Genomic DNA, 26,702 nt, shown 5'->3' on the forward strand with positions numbered 1-26,702 from the left:
GAGACCATGCACCCAGCTGATCCCCTCCATGCAGGGGACACAGATAGGATTGCCCCAATTCATATAAAGGCCTGAGCTTTCCCCAAATATCTGCATAATTCTAAGGAGCCGCAGGCCAGTTCTGTCGGGCCGTGTTAGGAAAAACAGTACATCGTCTGCATAAAGCCCTATGCGGTCTGATACCTCCTGAGACCACTTGAAGCCACAAACCTGAGCGTCTATCCTCACCCACACCACCAATGGCTCCATGGCCAGTGCAAATAGATATGGGGAGAGGGGGCATCCTTGGTGAGTTCCCCTCCCTATAGCAAAACTTCCAGAGGTGAAGTCAGCAACCCGAACTGATGCTGTAGTATCGGTATATAAGAGGGGTATTAACGTTAGGAGGCGAGGGCTAATATTTAGACGGCTAAGCAAAGTACACCCAGCTGAGCGAATCAAAAGCCTTATCAATATGTATCAGATCTGTAACATGTAGAACCAAGCGGTTGGCAACTACCTTAGCAAAGAGCTTAGCCTCCACATTGAGGAGAGAGAGTGGGCGATATGACAAATGGTGTTCCGGTGGTCGGCCCGGTTTTAGGAAAACAACCATCTCCACGGGTCTCCAGTCCTGCAGAAGGCAGCCGTCCTCTGCCACGGCGTTAAGAGCCGCAAGGTACGGCTCCATCAGCTGGGACTGGTTATGTTTAATGGACTCGCATGGAAAGCCATTTGGACCAGGGGCTTTGCCTGAACGCATATCCATTAATGCTTGTTGCAATTCCTCAACCGACAGTAGAGCGTCAAGGATCTCCCGTGTAATGTCAGAAAGAGTCTGCGGGGGGAGATCCCCAATAAACTTATGAATGGTATCTGCAGGTAGGGTTTTCCGGGGGGCATATTGATCTGTAAAGTAGGTGGCGAAGCCAGCCACAATTTGCGATGGGTCAGTGAGAATCTCCCCATCCGGCCCTTGTATACCTGGGAGGACGTGTGGGCACAGTGACTGCTGGCACAGACGGTGCAGCAGAGCGCTCAATTTATCGCCCCACTGATAAATCCGTCTGCGAGTAGCAAGCCAGTAAAGTCTTGCTTCATCCAGCAGCTCGCTGGCATAAGTTTGCTGGGTACTAAGCAGCTGTCTGCGCGCAGCACCCTAACTTTCTTCCCTACTACTGCGCTCCAAGTCAGCCAACCGGGCCTCGGGCTGTATTAGTTTCTCCTGGCACTGTATATGCCTTGCAGCACAAAAGACAATATCCACCCCCTCAAGCGTGGCATTCATAGCTTCCCATAGTGTTATAGGGGATGTAACTATGCCTCTGTATATATCTCTAATATTCTGTAATGGAAGCGCTCCACAAGGTTCCATGCCAGTGGGGGGGGGAGCATATATGCTACCAAGAACAAGCGGTTACCCATATAATGTTCCAGAGATTACTATAAATCTACCTTGTGGGTTGGGCCATGATTTGCGATGGACAAAGGGAACGCTGCGATGAATGAGAATCGCGACACCTCGGGAGCCCCTAGTGAATCCAGTGTGAAAGGTCTGAGCAAACCAAAATCGTGCCAGGTACGGTGTTTTAGTGCCTTGTAAATGAGTCTCTTGTAAGAGTAGGATTTCGGCTCAATATCGATTGGGCTGTCGCAGCACAGCGCCCCATTTAATTTTATGGAGGAGGCTGCGGATATTCCAACTAATGATCCAAAGATCTCGATTTCCGGATCTTATTAAACTAGATGTCGTGTCTGGCATAGAAACCCATGAGGAAATGTATGCGTTTAAATAGCCTGAACAGCCAGGGACCAAGTATGTAATGTCTGGCTATGGCACTAATAAAGAACATGAACTTCAAAAACTTCCCATAAATCCCCCCACCAACCCCTCACCCCATAAACATTGAAGTATCTATCGCAGCATACTGTGCTGCCAACCCCCAACAGGAAGTAGCAACAAACAACATGCAGCCAATGGATCCCCATTAACAGTCCCCTGCACATGTTAAAGTCTAACAGCAGAGGAACATATGTACATTGTAGCCCTCTTATCATTTTCATCCGAATTGTTCAGTCTTTGTGTAAGTCTCGGCGGGGTGTCAATTAGGATGCTGTAGGTTCCGGTTGGTCATCTGCCAGTCACCGATGGGACTTGCTGCGGGTTTTGGATCGTTTCTTAGAGCGCGATCGGCGGTGCTGTTTGCCAGCCACTTTGGGGTACCTCGCCCGTGTCTCCCAGAAGAGGAATCAGAGTCAAATCTGGGTGGAGTGTGAGGCTTGGGTTTTATGGCTTCATCGGTCCAGCGGAACACCTCCACCGGTGTCTCAAAAAAAAGTGTCTATGACTGATAGACTACTCTCAAGTGGGCTGGGAACAGCAGGGAATATTGGATCTTAAGACCACGGAGATATGCCTTGGCTTCTACAAAGGACTGTCTGCGCTGTTGTACCAGCTTAGTGTAATCTGGGAAAATCATAATGTGTTGCACGGCAAACGTAAGAGTCGATTTCAATCTGGCTTGCTGCAGTATAACATCCCTGTCTTTATAGTTAAGAAGCAGCGTGATTATTGGTCGAGGGGGGCTCCTGCAACAGCTTCTGATGTGCTTGCTCAATTATGAAGCAGGGGGAAACCGCGTCCGGCGGGAGCCATTCCGTGAGGCACTTAAGAAGGAAGTCCTCTACGCAACTGCCCTCACAGCCCTTGGGGAACCCAACAAAGCGGAGGTTGTTCCTGTGGGCATGCCCCTCTGTGTCCTCCACCCGTGTCACCAGGCCTTTAGTAAGTGACTCTAAGGTGGATACTTTCTTCTGGAGTATGTTCACTGTGTCTTCTACTGTTGAGATCCAGGATTCTGACTCTGTAATGCGCTGTACAGCGTTCCTGAGGTACTGCTTGAGCAACATAACGTCGGAGCCGACAGCCCCAATCTTGGCCTCAAGAGTCTTCCGGGATTGCGTAATCACAGCCAACAGCGCTGCATTATTTGGTATGACTGCATCCTGGTTGCCCTGACTCGGCGCATGGGCCACTGTTACAATATATTTTTCCAGTGCACTTTGCTTGGAAGCCATTCCAGGTGGCTTGTCTTTGGCTATATTTTGTACGTATAAGATAGGCCGTGGTCTGGTTACAAAACCAAGTATGTCTCAGAGATCTGTACTTGATACAGGCCAATATCACTGGTTGCTCCCTTCATTGGGACTCCAAGGGGGGGCACCCAGGGGGGATACCGTGCCCACAAGCCGCATTGAACCTAGTCCAACCGTTTCTGTGAACAGGGCGCCCCCACCTCCCCTAATGTGTGCTGACTTACAGCCCCAAGCTTGCCCGGATTCGATGGGCAACCGACAGGTATCAATGGGGGCTTCTGGGATGAACCAGGCAAGCAGATTTCACTTCCCACCAGGAGATTCAGTATCTTGGTGGGTGCAGGGCACCTGGCACGGGTCCCGCTCTGTTTCTCGGCCACCACGGAGCCTCCAAAAGGAAAGGAGCAGAACGGGCCCAGTCTCTATCTACCACCAAGGAGTCCCCCAATCTGGCAGACTCCTCAACCCCCACAAACGAACCAGGGGGGCCCTGATCCGGCCACCAAGGCCCCCGCAGATTGCGGTGTCTGAGGTGTGTCTGGGTGCGGCCAGGCCTCCTGCCCTCCAGGTGGTATCCAGAGGGGGGAGCAGAGCCTCTAGTATAACTCAGCCCAAACTGGCTGCCGAGACCTCCTCGAGGGCAGACTGTGGATCACCAGCTCCCCTGTCGTGTGGCGTCTCCCCAGCCCAGCTGGGCATAGACTGTTGCTGCAATCAACAGGGCCTCTAAGGCTGCCAGGACTTCCCCACGGGGCCCAGTGCAGACCACTGTCCACAAATATTTACACCATGCAGCGTCCCCACAACCAGCCGGGCATAGAGTGTCGTGGCGGCCTCCGCTTCGTCTCCGAGGCCCACCTGCCGCCCCGGCATCAGTGGCCTCCACCAGAGAGAGGGAGGGTTATAGTCCGAGGGAGAACGCCGGTCACACACAGTATGCCCCAGGAAGTATCGGAGGCCTGCGTATGCTCATGCACCGCAGCCAGGTTCAGCCGCTGAGACCTCTGCAGGGCAGAGACCAGGTGTTGCTGGCCTGCTGCCCCTAGCCGCTGCTCCGATCGGCCTTACCTCCTCAGGCACCACCCCGGCAGCTCCACACCGGGTAGATATCTCAGCATGCCGGCTGCGCATCCTCCTCCACTGCACATCTGGATCACTGAATTCAGGCGCCACCTCACGCGGCTGCACCACAGCTGTCGAATTGTAACAACTGGAGTCTGCAATCCACGTCTGTAGGGTGTCACTAGCCTCCGCCAAGGCATTTGATAAATCAGGATGGCCTGGTGAAGAGGATTAATGAAGGATTATGGTAAGGCTGTGGGAGCCTCGCTGAAGCATGTCCGCCTTGTTAGACCACCAGACCACGCTCCTTACATGCTTATTGTTAAAGCCATGTATGGATAATTTGAGCTTCAACAAGGAGCGCCTCTAATTGAGTCCTTTAATTGCAAGTACTTATGACTTGAATCGTGGAGCACAAAACAGGCATGTTACCAATGCTGCAGCTTTGAGTACTTGAATTCCTAATAACCTTGTCAAGTACAGAGACTCCACATATCCAGACAAAAGCAACCCATGTTGGAAATCAGTATGCCAGTAGCGGTCCGTGGAGGGAGTGACGGTAGGGCAGTGAGGCGGGGTGGGGGAGGGGCAGGGTGGGGAAATGTAAACACCGGAATATGGATGAACGGAGGTAAGTAGACATTTAAATAAGTAAAACGAATTTAGTTGCGCGCGCTGCATCGCATTTTGCGATGCAGCGCGCAAAGGAATTTGTTTTATTTATTTAAATTTGTACTTACCTCCGTTCATCCAAATTCCGGTGTTTACATTTCCCCACCCTGCCCCTCCCCCGCCCCGCCTCACTGCCCCACCGTCATTCCCTCCACGGACCGCTACTGCAGTATGCACCTGTAAATTGGTAATACTAATCATGGTGAATAGTGCAGCAAATTGTCATACAAAGGAGGTTGGTATTTAATTTTTTTCCGGCGTCATTTCATGGCATAAATACTGAAAAAAATAAACTTATGGGCCCTGGCGGGGACCCAGGGATACACTAGCACCAGGGCTAGGGGGTCAGGGTATTCCTAACCTGCCCCTTTTTTTTTTTTAAGAGTCCCAAAATGACTGCCAACAGTTACTGGTTTTAGTGTTGGCAGCTGCACAAGATCGTCAATATTCAGAGACTTTGCGCTTCTAGCTTTACAAATTTAGATTTCTTTAAATATCTCAAAAACTAGTGAATGGATTTCCATAAAATAACAATTTCTCTTTCTGGACCAAGTCCAACCTTTCTGCCAAATTTGGTGTAGTTCTGTCCAGTACTTCGGGCTGTAGCTGTGTCTAAACACACTTTTTTTTTTACTCCTCCCTTTTTCTTGGCCCCCACTTGATGAATCACCTCAACACTTTCCATGCACAACTAGACAGAGCAGGGAACTTTTGGGGGGAAAATGTCGTGGAGATTCATGAAACGGTGCCAAAGATATAAGCGAATCAAAAGACAAGAACCTAGGTCCTAACAATAACTACATACCCACCAGTAGGTAATATATATAACTGAAAAAAACAAAGGTTAAAGTAATATTATAATTAGGTGAAATGTTCAATAACAATATAAAGTGATAAACCAAAAAAAACCACTGAAATTCATCAGTTATAGTTATTTCAAGTAGCTATAATTCGTGCCCTAAGGTAACTATAGCTCACTCTCCCGCCATGCTGTTTTCTCATCAGCAATTTCACTGCAAATGTTGCAGTGATAATATCAATGATGTTATAGAAGGTGTCATGAGTGATGTAAAAATGTGGGGGGATTAGCAATGTATGAGTTTTAGTTACCTTAGGGCATGAGTTATAATGTAATTGGTGGTTTTTAGAGTTTAAAACGTTCCGCTGTAGTGATGTCATTTCAGATGTCATCAGTGATGTCATCAGTGATGTCACTGACCTTGTCATGAATGATGTAATATGTGACGTCATCAGCAGTGCATTGTGGGGGCGCGAGTTATAGTTAGCTCAACTAACTATAACACGGGAATTTCTATGGTTTTCTATGAGTGAAATGTCCAACTAACTATAACGTCCCTGAAACCTATGGTTTTTTCAGGCAATTTCTAAGGTTTTTTAAATGCTAATTCCTAACTATAACGTCTGTAAAACCTATGTTTTTTTCAGTGAATTTCGAAGGTTTTTTAAATGTTAATTTCATATTTTAATATTTATAAAACCTATATTTTTTCTATTTTTTTAATAATATTTTGGAACTCTATAAACCTTTTTTTAACTTTAAAAATGGTGTAATGTTTTATATCGTCAAAACAATATTCTATATAATTTTTTTTTCTGAGAAAACTAGAGTCCCGTACCGGTAGTCTACCAAGCTCCATCAGCAGGCGAATCCTATCCACCATATTGAAATGCTGCGCATTTCGTATCCGATGAGTTCGTGGCACCACGTACCGCGTAAGAACATATACGTATGAGGTTGCGCCAGCTGCTACTTTGGTATGCGACGGGTACGCAATACAAAGCCACTCGTTACGTCATGTACGTATGGGGTCACACCCGCTGCGCATTGCGTATGCAACGACTGCACGCTGCCAGGCCCTGTGTTACATCATAGACGTATGGTGCCGCGCCGGGTACGCCATTCCCTAATTTTCTTTGTATGTCTCAAAACTTTATCTACATAACTTTAAAGTGTATATGAGAGCAAGCGATAATCTAAAATATTTTAAACATTTGTATATTTCTAACTGTAATAAACTTATAGGGCCATATGTAGGTAGCCTTACACCGGTCGGTAACGGCCGATTTTCGGTAAATATACCATTACCGACCAGTATTTAGGCTTTTGCTATGTAGGGGAAACATTTCAGGATTCAGTAATTTACCGAATCGGTAATTTTACCGATTCGGTAAATACCGAATCCTGAAATGAGATGTAGGGGGAGTGTGTGGGTGTTGTGTGGATTCGTTATTTACCACCAACTAAAAGTTGGTGGTAAATGACGAATGGCTTTGAAAATGCATTTTTTTGCACTTAGAAGTGTGCAATGTGGCAGACATATATGCCCTTAGGGCATGTATGTGTGCCACATGTGCACACATGCACGAATCAGGGGTGCAACAGGGTGTCAATGTGTCACCCTGCCACCCATGATGATGCCTCCCCCATTACCGATTCGGTATTTACCGATTCGGTAATGGCAACTGGCTTCCCATTCATTCCTATGGGCCTCCAGGCCCATAGGAATGAATGGGAAGCCAGTTGCCATTACCGAATCGGTAAATACCGATTCTAAAATACCGACACTTACCGATTCGGTAATATTTTACCTACATTACATTTACCGATTCATAAATACCGAATCGGTAAAATTCGGTATTTAAGAATCGGTAAATGTAATTTACCTACATATGGCCCCGAGTGTGGTAAATATGTTTTCTCAAAATCACGTCGGGTGCGGTCTCCTTGCACGCTGAGTGCGCGATTGCCATGTGACATTAAAAAAAGCATTTGCTTGGTTCATAACATTTCCCATTCTACCAGTTGGAAAACGCCACCCATTTTAGTCATTCTCTCTACAGCATTTGATGAGACACACCTCTTCTGCTTAGAGAGCTTTTTTGAAAACGTTTTGCTATATACACATATCTTACACTACACACAACATGCAACCATCATCTTCATCAATATTCATGGTCTATAAAGTAGCCTTCCACCTGTGATAGGCACACACCTAAAACTTACATAACCGAAGATTTCCCCACTGCCAGAGATAACATGCTTGCATACGCTATCAACAGCACAATGTAATGTGGTACGGCCCAGGGGCACTGTCATCCATAGATAATGAACACACAGACACAGATAGATAGTGGAACTGGGTACGGGCACGTGCGCTCGACTCCTTTTTATTACCAGGGTCACATAGCCAGTGACGTCTGTGCTGGATGGGTGTGGGGTGAGTGTAAACCAGCCCTCAGAGAATGGTTGCTGCTAGCACAAACTACAACAGTAATCATTGGATCACACACAGAGATTCAATAATAAAAGAGTCAATAGTTTGTGCTACAGTAAGGTAGGGACAGGAGATGTAAAATATTACAGAAAAAATTATATCGTAAAAGACCCACAACTTGGACTATATTCAGACACAGGCAATAGATCTGAAATAATACACAAAAAGATTGTATCATAAAGGGTCCAGCAGTTCTAGTGCACTCAGATAGCCACATCAAAAGCATTCAGCATGTGCACAGCCAGCGATGAAGCGTGCTGCGAGTGGGCCGTACTAGCAGCAATGTCTGTTGCCATCAACACTGCATGATCTGCAATAGCGACTCGATCTCAATTGTGAACACTGCTGTCTGCAGTGTAGGCCAGAGAGAGCAGTCAACAAGGACCCACAGCTACGTAAGGTGGACTTCAGCTACACAGTTTGTCGTACGCGGAGCAAGAAAAAGCATGTGCGGAGCCTGCGATGACACGTATGCAGCAATGTCTTTTCCTACAGGACTGCGTCATCTACAATACCGACTCGATCTGAATTGTGAACACTGCTGTCTGCAGTGTAAATTGAAGGCATTAGTCACACAGACATCTATTAATACTTTTTCTCACTTCCTCTTCCCAAAATACAACCACATAAATTACAGAAAACTCTGCGATAAATAAATCAAAACAATTCAAATTGCGATTTCTACTGTCCACAGTGTAGACTATTCAGTGTTTCTTTGAACTTGCAAGATGAATTTCACCATTGTTCTAAACATATAACTCATCTAAAAAAAATTCTTCAAGCAAATATATTAAAAGAATATTCTGTATATTTCAAGACGTTGTAGTTAGTTGCCTACTGAATTCTGTAATTAAACAATCACCGCTCGATCTGAATTGTGAGCCCTGCTGACCGCAGTGTAGGCCAGAGGCAGTAGTCATTAACACCTCACAGCCACGTGCCGTTGGATTCGGATGCACGGAGTTGGTTGCACCTGGTCAGAGGGGGTACACAGAAATCATCACAGACTTTAACTATTGACATCCTCAATCATATAATCAAGACCCCGTTTCACTGTTCGGACCTTCTGTACCGCGGTGTAGTCCTCCGACTACAGTCAACCAAGCCCAATAATCATGTGCAGCATTAACTACGGAAGCACAGACACTGATGCACCGCAACGGAAACAGTTCTGTGAAAAGCAAGCAGCAGGTAATATTGGACACCGTCCATTGTGGGATCAAGACACCGTTCCACTGTTGGGACCTAGAGTTGGTAGCACCTGGTCAAAGGGAGTACCTTTATCTCCACTCTCAGATGCAGTTCTAACATCGTCCATTGTGGGATCAAGACACCGATCCACTGCTGGGACCTAGAGTTGGTTGCATCTGGTCAAGGGAGTACATTCATCTCCACTCTCAGATGCAGTTCTAACATCGTCCATTGTGGGATCAAGACACCGTTCCACTGTTAGGACCTAGAGTTGATTTAACCTGTTCGAAGGGAGTACCTTCATCTCCACTCTCAGATGCAGTTCTAACATCGTCCATTGTGGGATCAAGACACCGTTCCACTGTTGGGACCTAGAGTTGGTTGCACCTGGTGGAAAGGAGTACCTTCATCTCCACTCTGAGATGCAGTTGTAACATAGTCCATTGTGGGATCAAGACACCGTTCCACTATTGGGACCTAGAGTTGGTAGCACCTGGTTGAAGGGAGTACCTTTAGCTCTACTCTCAGATGCAGTTCTGACATCGTCCATTGTGGAATCAAGACCCCGTTTCACTGTTCGGACCTGTTGTTCCGTGGTGTACACTAGCCACTACAGTCAGCCAAGCCAAATAATCATGTGCAGCAATTAGCTACGGAAGCACAGAGTCTCATGCACGTCAACGGAGGGAGTTCTGTGAAAACCCACCAGCAAGTAATATCGGACATCGTCCATTCTGGGATCAAGACACCGTTCCACTGTTGTGACCTACAGTTTGGTTGCACCTGGTCGAAGGGAGTACCTTCATCTCCACTCTCAGATCCAGTTTTAACATTGTCCATTCTGGGATCAAGACACCGTTCCACTGTTGTGACCTACAGTTGGTTGCACCTGCTCCAAGGGAGTACCTTCATCTCCAGTCTCAGATGCAATTCTAACATCGTCCATTGTAGGATCAAGACACCGTTCCACTGTTGGTACCTGTTCGACTACTGTGTTAGTAGTATACAGAGCACTCCACGCTGCTGGGCCTCAAACTGAACGCTGTGTGCCTGTGTCGCGGTAGCCAGTGTTGATCTGAGGAAACTTCCGACCTCGCCACAGAAGCTTCCGCCGGCATGTGGTAGGCCCTCTTTCACATAATGTGAACTGTGGGCATATGTGCGTCACAGCGGCCACAACGGTTTCTGAGTACCAGCAGGCTGAGAGCATCATTCACGCAGCCACCTTCACTCACGAGGTCAACCTCGTGGCGGTATAAGCTGCGCAGACCTGGCAGACACGTTCGTCATTCCGGAAGAGAACTACACCCAGAGAAACGTGCCTTTTAATCATACCCCTACGCTAGCCTTGTGTACGCCGAGCCAGCCCACTACGCTAAAGATTTGGGGGGGGGGGGGGCACGTACGCGCTATGTTTTCGAAATCCTCCCTACCGACTGTACTATTATGGTTCCGTCCACTATCTACTTCACTTAATAGACCATCAGTGTATGTTCACATGTACATGTGTGTGCTCTGCATACTCAAGTCTGTCCCCAACATCCCCTCAACACTTTCCATTGTATACTTTTATAATCGAGAATCACTTGCCACCTTTGCACATACTTTCCTCCCATCTCTCCCCGCATTCTGCATTGTGTAACAGAGGTGCTATGCCATGTTTGCTTTGTGTACATGGCTAGCCACGGTTCCCACAGTACGTAGTATCATTGTGTCTGATAGGTGTACATGTTGTTTGTCATGTTGTATGCGATTGTATAAGGTAGCGCGTTTATTCACGAGCAGTGGTTTCTCCCATTTACATATCGCTGTCTTAAAGAGCATACAGAAGTTTTTCTCACAGGTGCAAACTGTGACCACAATGGCAGTCATTCATTACTATGCAAGAATTTCCAACTGCACAACACTTCTAAGCTTACAGCCCCCAATCTTGCCTGCTTTCTTGAAAGCACGCCAACTCCCACAATCACACCAACATTCACACAGCTTTCTAACGGCAGTTATCTGCTTCTCAATAACATGCACTCCTACGGAATGTGAGGTGGCATACCGTATGTCCTTACTGTTTCAAACCGAGTAACTTCCTGTAGCAATATCTATTCCCACCCACACAAACTAACTCCCAAACGTCAACTTGGCCTTGAATCCCTACTTTGCAAACAGATTTCATTAAACTAACCAAACTAAAGTGCTTTTCTTCAGAACAGAAGTGTCCCTCACTTCTGCAAAAGAAATTTATCGCCTGCAGATAGCACGAACTTCCAGTAAAATACAGTCCCTTTTAAATTCGAACCTCCCATTACACTTTGTGAATTGTTACCCAATTTTCAACACATCTCACACTCAAGTTCTGGCACACTTTTTTAATACGGTCTCCTCCGGCCTTCTCACAGCCTTTCAAACTGTTTTTGGTATAATACCACACTTCATTCATTCGATCATCTCTGGAATAATAGGAACAGTGCCCAAAAATCTCGCTCTCTTTGTGGCCATCCTACTACTATTTTTGCTTGTAAAAAATGACTGTGCTCCCTGTGGTAACAAGCATCTCCGACAGAATACGCCTCTACACGAAGCTACATCAATACCGTGAAAAAATGGAACTACTTTTCATCTGCCTGCCTCTATCTATTATCAGAGCCAGCTACAACATGACATTTATTTACACATATCCAATGTGCGTCCAACCATCTTTCTATTGCAAAACTCGCCCATTCGACTGGCGAATGGATGTATGCCTTGCCAACATCCCAACAATCCCTCCCAATATCCAGCAGGTAATGGAGTATCTTGAAAACCATGAACTCGATTGTTCAGGCAGTAGAGCAATGGTGGATGCAACGCAAAAAGGTATGGGATTTCTGCGCAGCCGCGAAAGATCTACTGCAACGTACGAACTTTGACAACATCGCAGATTGCCTGTCAATTCAAAGTGCCGCTCCAACATTCGAGGAACATTACTGTCCCTTCAAAGATATGAATTGGATCGCTTCCCTTTTCTCACACGATGGCAACAATGACCTCTTGGAACATTACGCATGTCAAGCCGCTGAAGAACTTCCGGACTGCAACCTCCAAGACTTGTAAGAAATTTACGTTCTTCTTGGATTGAATTTTTCCAACTTTTTAACTTTTTCCTTTCAATTTTTTTAATACACTTCTATTGAACTATTTTCATATGATAACTTTCTAAGTATGCTCAGACATTTGAACTATGTTTTCATTATTGCCCCTTACGTCTACAGTCTAACCAGGGATGGGTGATGTATGGCCTATCCAAATACGCTATATACTTCCTAAATTAGCCTAAACCCGACATCCATTTTGAAACCATCTCTATTCTTTGTGCACACGTCTCTCTGCCTGCCTGTTATCCACGAAGGCCTTTCACACAAATTTACTCATCCTCAGCCTCTACTCATGAGCTGGCGATCAACATCAAAAAACACAACATTGTCCAGGAACTGGTTGGCACAGTGTGCTAATCGTATCCTACCTTTATTTTCATTATAGAATTGAGTCATTCATATCTAATAGCTATTGTTTATGTCACATGGAACTGTTACATGTAATGTGGAATTCACTAATGCAGCAACTTCAGATTTGAATATAACAGAATCGTTGGAGTTTGCCTCAGCTGGGTGCCTTAGCTCTTTGCACGAGAATTTGTTTTTGAAAGAGCTGAAGACAATAATGTATGGTTTGACGAGAAGGGTACCTAATGTGCTTCTCAGAATCACAATTTTGTGTTCCTCCTCAAAGTTCCGATGTGACTACAACTATTACCAATTCTGACACGCAATAGATTGAATCTACTGTACACGAGATTGCTGACTGTTCAAAGGAGTACCAGGGTACCGAAGAAGTTTGATGATTACACTTTGCAATTTTATTTTTGTTTCTTTTCTTAAAGGATACATGTGCTAATCGTATCCTACCTTTATTTTCAATATAGAATTTTGAGTCATTCAACTGTAATAGGTATTGTTTATGTCACATGGAACTGTAACATGTAATGTGGAATTGACTGATGCAGGAGCTTACGTTTGAATACAGCAGAAGCGGTTGGAATTTGCCTCAACTGAATGCCTTAACCTCTGCACCAGTGGATCCATTTATGGCACTTAAATAAAGACACTCTTTGTATAACTTTCAGACTCCATCGCTTTATTACACACAGCCACTTTCTTAGACACACCTGATTTCACCATTGCTCTTCTGTGGCATTGCAACATTCTGCATTATATTCTTCACGATTATTTCTTCATTCCTGCTTCCTAAAACACTGCATTCAAGTCTTCAGAAAGTAGGTGAATAGTTTGCTTCCCACTCCCTGTATCGTATAAACGCATACTAACACTACGTACCCAGATATGCTAAAGCGGCCAGTATCCTACAGCACCCACACACATCACTTTACAGCAATCAGTTCACGGCTTACGCTCACGGTTTCATCCCCGAGTCTTCAGACCAGTACCAGTGAGTAGTTTCCTAGTTGCCTTCCCACTCCCGCTACACTCTAAACGCATACCAACACCACCTGCACAGCTATCCAACAGCGGCCAGTATGCTACAGCGCCCAGACCACATCAGTTTACACCACTCAGCTCACATTTTAGGTGCACGCTTTCATCCCCGAGTGTACCAGCACCTCACCTCAGCACCATCTCACTCTGTGCAAAATAGCACTTTCACACCAGTAGGGATAAATACTTCAGCACATCAGTTTACAGCACTCAGCTCACGATTTAGGCGCAGGCTTTCATTACAGAGTGTACCGGCACCTCACATCAGCACCCTCTGACTCCCGGCAAAACAGCACTTTCACACCGATAGGACTAAATACTTCGCTTCACACTCCCTGTATAGCACACCCTAAACACCCCACAGACGTCACAGTGCTCCTACCCTCCCCTTTCCTACTTTTTTTTACCCTTTTTCCCCCTTACTCGTTTCAATGGAATCACAAAATGGCAGCCAACACTTCCGAGTTGCAACCGCTCGCACCGCTCACAGCCAATAAGCAGCAAGCTTGTGCTCGTAACGCCTCAGCCAATCAGATGGCAGAATTCCCAAATATCGATATCTGTAAATTTCTATATTTCGCCAAAACTACTGAACGGATTTACACCAAATAAACAAAAGCGTGCTTTCTAGACCAAGACCCTTCTCCCTGCCAAATGTGGGGCAATTCCGTTCACCCGTTCGACCTCTAGCCTTGTCTAAAGTTTCCTATGGAAATTGCATGGAGAAAACACGTTTTGTGACCCCCCTTTTTTCTCACCACCCCCTTGACGAATTACCCCCAAACTTCCCACATAGGAGCTGATATGAACAAATAATTAGTTTGGAAAATGTAATGAAGATTCATCAAACGACGCCAAAGTTATAAGCAAAACAAAAAATGCTCTTCCTATGGAAACTTGGCCCTAACTATAACTACCTACTGGCGACCACCAGTAGGTAATATATATATATATATATATATATATATATATATATATATTATCTACTGGCGGTCGCCAGTAGATAGTTATAGTTACAACCTAGTTTCCATAGGAAATCTCAAAATTCTATTTTGAATAACTTTGGCGCCGGTTGACGAATCCTCGCGAAATTTTCAAAACTAATGGGGCGCTCCGCTCAGCTCCTACCCTGAAAGTCAAGCGGGGGCCGAGAAAAAAGGGGGGGTCCCAAAACGCGTTTTCCCCATGTTATTTTCCATAGGACCTTTAGACACAGCTACAGCCCAAACGGCTGAACAGAATTAAGTGAAATTTGGCAGAGAGGTAGCCATAAGGTCAAGGAAGTGCCTTTTGCAGGTCTGGTGTAAATCTGTTCAGTATTTCCTGAGAAAATAGCATTTAAAAGCATATCAATATCTATACGCGCGCACCGTGCGCGCACCGTGCGCGCACCCTGCCGTGCGCGAGCGCAATTCTGATTGGTTGTTAGATGTCGGTAAACATTCGAATCGGTCGAAACCAGGAAGTGTCGGCCGCCATTTTGTCTCTCGCAGTCTGAGGGGGTGTAAAAGAAAGGTGGAGAACGTGAAAAGGGGGCAGAGTGGACAGTTCCTGACCCCCTAGCCTTGGTCAGGGGGTCACAGAAGGACACCCAAGGGAGGAAAAAACTATTTTTTTTATTTTTTTAAAATCGCGAGGTGCGCGCACCCTGCGCGCACGGCACGAACTGCGAACCGTGGGTGCTCGGTGCGAGAAGCACACCGAGCGCTCACAGCACGCGCACGGTGCGCGCAGGGTGCGCGCACCTCGTGATTTAAAAAAAAATAATAATAATTCACGCTGCGCGCACGGTGAAAAACCTGAAAAAAATAATAATTAATAAATACATAAATTAGCATTTAAAAAACCGTACAAATTCACTGAAAAAACCATAGGTTTCACACACGTTAGAGTTACGAATTAGCATTTAAAAAACCTTGCAAATTCACTTAAAAAACCATAGGTTTCACACATGTTATAGTTAGCTCATAGTTATTTCACTCGTAAAAAACCAATGAAATTCCCCCGTTATAGTTACTGCAGGCAACTATAACTCACGCGACCGCAATCCTCTGCTGATGATGTCAGATATTACATCACTGATGACATATCTGTCTTTATGAAAAATAAATATTTGTAATATATGTATAGCTAAAGATTAATGGAAGAAGACATGGGTAAATAAGTGTCTAAATACAGTGATGTAATATCTGACGTCATCAGCAGAGGATTGCGGTCACGTGAGTTATAGTTGCCTGCAGTAACTATAACGGGGGAATTTCATTGGTTTTTTACGAGTGAAATGTCCAGCTAACTATAACATGTGTGAAACCTATGGTTTTTTAAGTGAATTTGCAAGGTTTTTTAAATGCTAATTCGTAACTATAACGTGTGTGAAACCTATGGTTTTTTCAGTGAATATATATATATATATATATATATATATATATATATATATATATATATATATATATATATATATATATATTACCTCCTGGCAGTCGCCAGTAGGTAGTTATAGTTAGGACTTATTTTCCATAGGAAATCCGCAACATTCTATTTGGAATAACGTTGGCGTTGATTGATGAATCTTCGCAAAATTGTCCAAACTTTTGGGCAGCTCCGGTCTGCTCCTATCCTGAAAATTGCACGGTGATTCGTCAAGCGGTGGCCAAGAAAAAAGGGGGGTCCCAAAACACGTTTTCCCCATGCATTTTCCCATAGGACCTGTTGACGCAGCTACAGCCCGAAGTGCTGAACGGAATTACACCAAATTTTGCAAAGAGGTAGTCCTCAGTTCAGACTCGTGCCTTTTGCTTAAATGGTGTAAATTCGTTCAGTAGTTCCTGAGAGAATCAAAAGTAAAATCACATATATATCTGGGCGGAGCCTAACCACACATCTCATCGTGAGATCTGATTGGCTGTCAGCACTTCATACAAGAAGTGTTGGCAGCCATCTTGGGACCAATATACATGATAGCACCTCATTAAAAAGCATTGTAGTTAATAGAAGGTTTTAAGACTTTAGTTACATTATAAATCATTTGTTGATGGTACCATACTCATTTTAGGAATTGTGGTGTGTTCTTAGGTGATTTTAACATGTGGAAAATCCTTCTGCTGTGATATCATGAATCATGTTTGAGAGAAAACTATTTTCTCATGCTTTTCCCACAGAGGTTTGGAAGGTGATCTATAAGCTAAACTGGGAGCATACTTTCTGTAAATTCACATTATCTTTCTCAGTCATGTGAGAATGAAGTCTGACATTCTCAGTAAAACATGTACATCCAACAAGGTCAGAGACTGTCAGTTGATTCCTTTGTGTTCTACTGCAGCTTCCCAGAGTGTTCTAAAGAACAACTAGAGCGCTAACAGTCCTACTTATGACAAACGTATGGCACACCTGAAGCCATCTTGGTTGGAATAAAGTGGTAACTCTTAAAACATTTAATTTAAAAAGGAACAAAATGAGGGGGTTCATTTTGCCATAGTAATTATGATTAGTGCTGAAGAAAGAAAAATTAGGGCACATTTTGAGTGACTTCTCAAATCCTCTTCTATTTCATTAAAAAATTCTGATATGCAGACTGAAACATGCACTTTTAATACCAGCAGCAGACTTCCGTGGTGAGCAGTTGTTATGTCTGTCTTGTGTCCCCCTGTGGACACCGTAGTGCTTATTGCATGTGCGTGTCCCTGCGAGGACACCGTATCGCTGTCCACCTCACCAGCTGTCAGTTACTGATGACAGTTGACAGCTGGTGATTCGGAGCAGCTGCTGTGACTTGCGCTCCACGTTCGGAGCTGTGTTGGCGAACTAAATAAAGAACTTACTTCTACAGTCCAAACGTCCACTACGTTCTTTACAGCAGTAGCTTTACTACAGTGATCTAATGAGCAACTAGAGTGCTAACATTCAGAATTTATGGCAAATGTGTGACATCTGAATGCCTTCTTGATGGAACCAAAGTAAAAAACTGAAAGTATTTCCTACTGAGGAGACTGCAGTAAATGAGGAAATTAGGAAACTTCATAACAAATAAATCTCCCAAGATGGCCACCAGAGACAAAAGAGCTCAAATGTAGCCCAAATATCACCCAGATGTAGCGAAGTATAGCCCAATGACAGAATGTCCCTGAGTGTTCTAACGAACAACTAGAGCGCTAACAGTCTTACTTATGACAAAAGTATGGCACACCTGTAGCCATCTTGATTGGAATAAAGTGGTAACACTTAAAACATTTAATTTACAAAGGAACAAAATGAGGGGGATTATTTTGCCATAGAAATTATGATTAGTTCTGCAGAAAGAAAAATTAGGGCACATTTTGACTTCTCAAATCCTCTTCTATTTCATAAAAAAATTCTGACATGCAGACTGAAACATGCACTTTGAATACTAGCAGCAGACTTCCCTGGTGAGCAGTAGTTTTACTACAGTGATCTAATGAGCAACTAGAGTGCTAACATTCAGAATTTATGGCAAATGTGTGACACATCTGAATGCCTTCTTGATGGAACCAAAATAAAAAACTGAAAGTATTCCCACTGAGGAGACTGCAGTAAATGAGGAAATTAGGAAACTTCATAACAAATAAATCTCCCAAGATGGCCACCAGAGACAAAAGAGCCCAAATATCACCCAGATGTAGCCCACATGTACCCCAATGACAGAAGTGTGCAAAACACTTATTTTTTGTGTATTTGCAGTTTTATATAGTGCAGACTTGTCAGGTATTGGAGTGCTTTACATGGGCATTGGCTACATCACACAAGATCAAATTCATTTTGGCTGTAGACATGGGGAGATTAAGTGATTTGACCAGAATCACAGAATGTTGAGCTGAAGCAGAAACTCCAACCTGGTTCCCCAGTTGCAATGTCTGCAGCTCTGGAAGTAACACCACATCCACTCCCCTAGGTGCAACATTTAATCAAGTGGTCAACTGGATAAAAAAACATAAAGATTACAAATAATTTAAAAGTTCTTTGTCGCTATTTCTCTATATATTTCGCTATATAAACTCAGAAAATATGTCCTCATTTTAGTTTTTTAGAGCACTAACCATAATTTTGATGCAAATAAGACCCTCTCATATATGTAATTTATAAAGGAAATACTCTAGGTATTACAGTTTTGATTACATCAAGATGACGTCAGGCGTTCCACACTTTTGTAATAAATATAGAACGTTAGCAATCTAGTTGTTCATTGGGATACTGTTGAGAGTCAGAGGCCAGGGGCACGGACTCTGAAAACTGAAGGCAGGTAGGAGGGTGCAGAGGCAACAATTTGACCACACTGGGCAGGCAGGAAGGGCAGTGGCAGCACAACAGACTATGTAGGGCAGTGGAAAGGGGGGCAGGGGCAACAATACAGGACTGGCAAGAGAGGCTGTGGCAATATAATAGACCATTGTGGGCAGAAGGAAGAGGCAGTGGTAGTACAACCATACATGCCAACAGACCCGTTTCAGCCAGGAAATGTCCAATGTTTTTAAGCTCAAATGGGCTTTATTTGATCTGTCTCCTGTCTACAATCTCCTCTTTTTCAATGTAACTCAAAGGGGAAAATCAATACCCCAGTTTTTTTTCAAAATCCTCCTCTTACCAAGTTCAAAATGTTCGCAAGTATGGTACATTGGATCATGGTAGGCAGGAGGAATTGGGGTAGGGACATGGACTCGGATAACAGAGGACAGGAGGGACATGGAGAGGTGCACCAAACTGACCATACAGGGCAGGCATCAGGGTTTGCAGCAGCACAATACACCACACAGCGCATGCGGGACGGGAGTGCAGCACAACAATCCATAGAAAGCAATAGGGAGGGGACAGGACCATGTACATGGACAACAGAGAACAGAGGGGAAAGAGGCAATGGTAGCTAGCTGACCATAATGGACAGACAGGAGAGAAAGCTGCAGCATAACAGACCATAAAGGGCAGGAGGGACGGATCAAGGGCATTACAATGGAACAGACAAGCCAGGAGGGAAGGAATAGGGGTCTGCACATGGAAACAGAGGGCTGGGGGCAAGGGGGCAGGGCAGGAGCAGTAAGATGACCATGGAGGTCAGGCAGGATGGGCACTAGAAACAAGACACACCATGGAGAGCAACAATGAGACTATGATGGCATACACACAGACCATGGAGGGAAGGTGGGAGGGGGTCAGGGGCAGCTAGCTGACCACACAGGGAAGGTGGGAGGGGCCATGGCAGCACAGAAGACCATGCATGGCAAGCGGGAGGGTTAGTGGCAGCACAATGGCTATGATGGGCAAGAAGGAGGGTGCAGGGGCATGCACAAAGGACCATGGAGGATAGAAGGGAGGGTCAGGACTTGGGCACAGACAAGAGAGTTCAGGATAAGGGGCCTCACAACAGACCGCGCGGGGCAGGCAGGAGGAGCAGTTGCAGCACAACAGACCAGGGAGGGCAAAATGGTGTGGCAGTAAAATGGACCATGGAGGACAGGAGGAAGGGGATAGGGTCATGGCATGTGGACAGGCAGGGTGGAGGTGGCAGGGACAGGTTACAGTCATCTGACAATGCTAGGCAGGTGGAAGGGGAGTGGCAGCTCAACAGAACACTCAGAGTAGATAGGAGTGGCAGGTCCATGGACCTACCACTTTGGTCCGTGGCCAAACGTTTAGAAAATTTCGCGAAGATTCGTCAACGGGCGCCAAAGTTATTCCAAATAGAATACTGCGGATTTCCTATGGAAAATAGGTCCTAACTATAACTACTGGCGACCGTCAGAAGGTAATAAATTATCTTCTGGCGGTCGCCAGTAGATAGTTATAGTTAGGACCGAGTTTCCATAGGAAATCTGAAAATTCTATTTTGAATAACTTTGACACCGGTTGACGAATCCTCGCGAAATTTTCAAAACTAATGGGGCGCTCCGCTCAGCTCCTACCCTGAAAGTCTCGGGGTGATTCGTCAAGCGGGGGCTGAGAAAAAAGGGGGGTCCTAAAACGCGTTTTCCCCATGCATTTTCCCATAGGACCATCTGAAACTTCCTTCTCTCGAATTTCTTTTACTGCTTCTTCGTTGTCTTTTCCTTTCTGTGTTCTTTTCTGGGACCTTGTCTCCCTTGTTTGTCTTCAGAATCTGAACTGGTATGAGAAATCTGCAATCGTCTTCTCAGAGAGATACTTCTGGGGACTAATATTTGATCAGACTCTTTTTCCCCCCTTTCAGGATTTTCTTGTGTTTTTGGCTGTTCGTTATCTGATTCAGTATTTGACTCCGATTCGTCATAGTACTCTTTTCCTTTGCTGTCAACTGGATTTGGTATCCTCAAAGTATGGCTGGAATGGATCCAGTTTTTCACTCCAGCACACTTCACAGCTGTTGTTGTGGTCAGAATGACTTGTCTTGGTTTTCCCCACCTTGGAACCAAACAATTTCTTCTTCTGTGGACTTTTATCCTTACCCAATCTCCTTGGCTCAGATCATGGGCTGGCTTCCTTTCAAGAGTGGTGGCATCCGCTCCAACCTGATGAAACACAGAATGAACTGCGTCAGCCAGGCCTTTACAGTATTCCAACACCATGTCATCAGTTATTGTCATCAGCTTGTTGACTGGAATGAACTAGGGGTGGGCGGAATTTGCGAAATTAACTTTCGCAAATTATCGCGAAAATGTTTAAAATTATCGCAAACAAGCGGAAATATCGCGAAGATGCGGAAGTTTTTTTCCGGCATGTTCGCGAGATTTTCTGCATGGTTGCGGGTCGCCAACTTACCCATGTGGTTGCTTGCGGGTGCGGCCATCTTGTTTTGAGTTGTCTCGCGGTGCATGATCGCGAGAAGAAAGACGTGATCGCGCGACGCATGACGTCACTGCGGGCGCGAACTGTCGCGAGACAGCGCAAATGGCTAAAAACAATACAACATCTCATGGAGAACGTGACCGGATCAAGAAAACTTGTCGGCGAACGCAGGGATTCAGGTAAGGCGATCGCGCGCGCGCGAGAATGTATTATTTTACAGCGCGAGCAAGAAACAAATTATCGCCAAGCTGCGGAAACCGGAATTTTTGACATTTTCGCGCTCTCCACGGAACGCGAAAATGTCAAATTATCGCAATTTCTGCGAACGGAACGAAATTTTCGCCCAGGCCTAGAATGAACACATGCCTCATTGCTCGTCCCATGACTATTTCATGAGGACTTAACCCTGTAGTTCTGTCTGGTATTGCTCGAATTGTCATTAATACTAGAGGCAAGACATCAGGCCATTTCATACCAGTAAAACACACAAGATGATGGATGGAATGTTGCACATTGACAAAACATTCACCCCCAGTCACAGATCTGGGTTTAATCCATCGTTATTTTGCTCACCACGCCACCCCAGTTCAGACATGGCCATATGCAAATCAGTCTTGACCCTGTGCCTCATGGGAACAGTCCAGCCCGAACTGCCAAGCCATGTCTTCCCTGGACCGGAATCAAGCATCCTAGGACCAGTTTCGGGGTTTCACCCCTCTTCAGCCAGGATACCTTGACTCCAGTGGCGTAGTGAGCACGGGACCCACGTCTGGGCATACCCTTCCCACATAGGGTGAACAGCAAAACACACAAGATGATGGACGGAATGTTGCACATTGGCAAAATATTTACCCCCAGTCACAGATCTGGGTTTAATCCATCGTTATTTTGCTCACCACGCCACCCCAGTTCAGACATGGCCATATGCAAATCAGTCTTGACCCTGTGCCTCATGGGAACAGTCCAGCCCGAACTGCCAAGCCATGTCTTCCCTGAACAGGGTATGCTCAGACGTGAGTCCCTTGCTCACTTTGCCACTGGATTCAAGCAAGCCTGGCTGAAGATGGCTGAAATGCCAGAAACCGGTTCTAGGAAGCTTGTTTCCGGTCCAGGGAAGGCATGGCTTGGCAGTTCGGGCTGGACTGTTCCCATGAGGCACAGGGTCAGACTGATTTGCATATGGCCATGTCTGAACTGGGGTGGCAGAGTGGGCTAAAGAACGGTGATGGATCAAACCCAGATCTGTTGACTGGGTGCGAGTGTTTGATTGGTTCTGATGCTCCGTCCATCACCACCCCCTTTTGTACCATTTCATACCAGTGGCTAAACACATTTTCCCAATCCTGTTTTTGATTGTACCATTCATCTGTTCAACCACACCAGAAGCCTCTGGTCGGTAGGCACAATGTAGTTTCTGTTGTACATTCAATGCTTCACTAATCAATTTTACAATCTCGTTATGAAAATGTCCTCCTCAGGCGTTGGCATCTCCGAGAGAGGTGGCGATCCCATCCAAAATAAAGCTGGTGCAGCTAAAAATACTGCATCAGATATACTACACTAGATACATGCTTCATAAAATGGGAAAGGCAGTTACTCCGCTCTGCCTACGGGGATGTGGCCTCCAGGGCAGCTTCTTTCATACTATATGGGACTGTCCAGACATTACTTCGTACTGGAGGGAGGTTATGGCGACGGTCTCCAGGGTTACTGGTCATGATGTCCCGCCAGAGCCACGGATGTGTTTATTGAATGTGTGGGATGCTACAGATCTTAACCATGCTGACCAAACTTGGGTAGCCTTAGGACTGGCATTGGCGAAGAGGAATATTGCGCAACACTGGGGGGCACAGTCAGCCTCATCCCACATGAGGTGGTGCCGAGACCTAGACAGTGCCATGATGGCGGAGAGGGTGATGTGTATAAACAGGGGTTGCCCCCGGAGATGGCAGAGGATCTGGGGAAAATGGAACGCATTCAGGGGCAATATATGCGAACCCCCCTCGTCAGACTTAGAGTCCGAGCTGAGCGAATAAAACAAGGACATCAGCATACCATAAGGAAGGACACAAACAGAGACTGGGGAGGATTGGTAGGTAGAGCTGTGAATACTGTGAATGTATGTAGATGTAATTGCATAACATCATCAAATAGAGTGTTTAAATTTAATCGCTATGATAACAATCTATGTCATAATACTGCAACCTGTATTGCTAAAAGGTGTCCATTTCATGTTAATAAAAATTGTTTTATAAAAAAAAAGAAAATGTCCTCCTCTGTCTGATTCAAGAGTCACTGGAAACCCAAACCTGGGGATGAATTCTCTCAATAGTAGCTTAGCCACTGTCATCCCATCATTTCTTCTTGTTGGGAATGCTTCCACCCACCTGGAAAATAGGCAGACTATAACCAGAACATACCTCAGTCTGTTACATGGAGGCATTTCAATTAAGTCAACCTGCATTCTGGTAAAAGGCCCTCCTTCTCGGCCTATGGTTCCTAGACTCACCACTGTCTTTCTCCCGGGATTGTATTGCTGACATATTAGTCATCTCTGACATAGACTTTCTGCTACAAGTCTGAATTTTGGATTGTACCAGGTCTGCTTAAAAGACCTAATCATGGCGTCTCTCCCTATGTGTCCCTGGCCATGATACATCCGTTTAAACCAACAGAAGACACTGTTCCAAAGGAAGGGTGCTAAATAGCCCCTACCAAAAAGCAAAAAAAGGGGGGAGGAAGTCCTAGGTATATGTTGGGACCCGGCACAAAGGATAAAGAACAATGCTTGTCCCCTGTTGCCCTCACACACCCGAGGGTGTCATGCTTCATCATCGGGCATTTGCTCCTCGTCGGGCCCGGCGCTGCAATGCCCTACGGGTCCCCCGAAGGGTCACTTTAGCTGAGATCTTTTGGGGAAATGCCGGATGGTGCATGTGTGTGTGAGTAGGTGAGGGTCCTTAAAAGAGGGTAGAACAAAGTGCGTGCAAGGTAAATAAAAATTGTATTCCGGGGTTACTAAATCAAAAGGTTCGAGCAAGGCTGTTGCCAGAGATTAGCACCCCTCGGGTATAGAGTTACCCCAGCAGGCAAGTTATGCCTGTCGTCGATCAACATGTTTCGCGCCCCTATTGCCACCAGGGTCGTTGGCGCTTCTTCAGGATCAATAAGCAGATGTAGTGAAGTGCACGTGAAGTGAATAATTAAAAGTAAATACCCTCATAGTCAATCAGGGCGGACTACCATGATGTTTCCCAATTGGGTAGTAAAAATTTGTAGACGCTCCTGATAAGTATCCTAGGAGAGAAACACAAAATAGAGGACACACAGTATGAGCATCAGTAAAACTTGGTGCATCAATACGTGCCACAATCGTGTGCACGACCTGCCACAATCAAAAAGAAACACAGAACCAAAAAGAAGGGAACACCCAGTGTATCCCTAATGTCACCGTCACAGCCTTGCTCGAACCTTTTGATTTAGTAACCCCGGAATACAATTTTTATTTACCTTGCACGCACTTTGTTCTACCCTCTTTTAAGGACCCTCACCTACTCACACACACATGCACCATCCGGCATTTCCCCAAAAGATCTCCGCTAAAGTGACCCTTCGGGGGACCCGTAGGGCATTGCAGCGCCGGGCCCGACAAGGAGCAAATGCCCGATGATGAAGCATGACACCCTCGGGTGTGTGAGGGCAACAGGGGACAAGCATTGTTCTTTATCCTTTGTGCCGGGTCCCAACATATACCTAGGACTTCCTCCCCCCTTTTTTTGCTTTTTGGTAGGGGCTATTTAGCACCCTTCCTTTGGAACAGTGTCTTCTGTTGGTTTAAATATCATGTTAGAGGAGCGCAGACACTGGACCATTATTTGCTCCTCGGTCCCCCCCTCTCTTTTGTTGATTCATGATACATCCGTGCCATGGTAGACATCATGCTATCAGGCATCACTGGTTTTCCATCTCGATAAACCCACACACGGTCCTTTTCTCTTGGTGCACACCCTGCTTTTATCCACTGTTTCATTTCCTCATCTCCTGACTCTTCCTGCAATTGTCTCACTTCTTCCCAAGTTCCCACAACGTTAGTAAACATTACTAAGCAAGAAGACATTTCTCTTTCCTTGGCCCGATTGACCGAATTTTGATTTCGTGCACAATACTGTGCCATATCGTTCGCATACCTGTTTCCGGTAGTGATGTAATCACTACCTTGACTATGGGCAACACATTTCACCACAGCCAATTGTCTAGGCAGCTGTATCGCCTCTATCAATTTTCCAACCACTTCAGCATTCTTAATAGGGGTTCCACTTGAGGTCAGGAAACCTCTTTGTAGCCAAAGCTGGCCAAAATCATGGACAACCCCGAAGCCATACTGGCTGTCAGTTATCACAGTCACTCTCACACTTTTCCCGATTTTGCATGCTCTGGTCAAAGCAACAAGTTCAGCTACTTGGGCTGACCGCACTCCTTTCAAATAAGATGCTTCCATCACTGCTGCAACCGTGCATAATGCATATGCTGCGCTTAGCACTCCTTCATCTGTTCTCAAACATGACCCATCAACGAACAACACAAAATCACTTTCTGGCAAAGGTACATCTTTTATATCTGGTTGTGGCTTTGTGCAATACTCAAGCACGTCCAAACAATCATGATCTGCTTCATCTCTCAATTCCACATTTTCAGCATCTGGTAACAATGTTGCAGGATTCACATTCAAACATCTCGCAAGGCTCACATTTGTTGCACCTAATATGACCTTTTTATACTTAGTCAGCCGACTATGTGTCATATACTGAGTACGACTCCTTGTCAAGAGGATCGCCACATCATGAGGTACAAACACTTTCAACGGATTTCCCATCACAATACCTTCACTCTGCTCCAAACTTCGAGATGTGTCAGCCACTGCTTTCAGACACCCAGGTAAAGCTGCAGCCACTGGGTCAAGCATTGATGAAAAATATGCAATTGGTCTTCTCAACCTTCCATGTTTCTGGATCAACACAGAGAGTGCACATCCATTTCTCACACTGCAATACAACTCAAACTCTTTCTCGTAATCAGGCATGCCTAGTGCTGGTGCTTCACACAAACCCTCTTT

The sequence above is a fragment of the Triturus cristatus genome, chromosome 6 (assembly GCF_964204655.1).
Source record: "Triturus cristatus chromosome 6, aTriCri1.1, whole genome shotgun sequence".
NCBI classification, from domain to species: domain Eukaryota; kingdom Metazoa; phylum Chordata; class Amphibia; order Caudata; family Salamandridae; genus Triturus; species Triturus cristatus.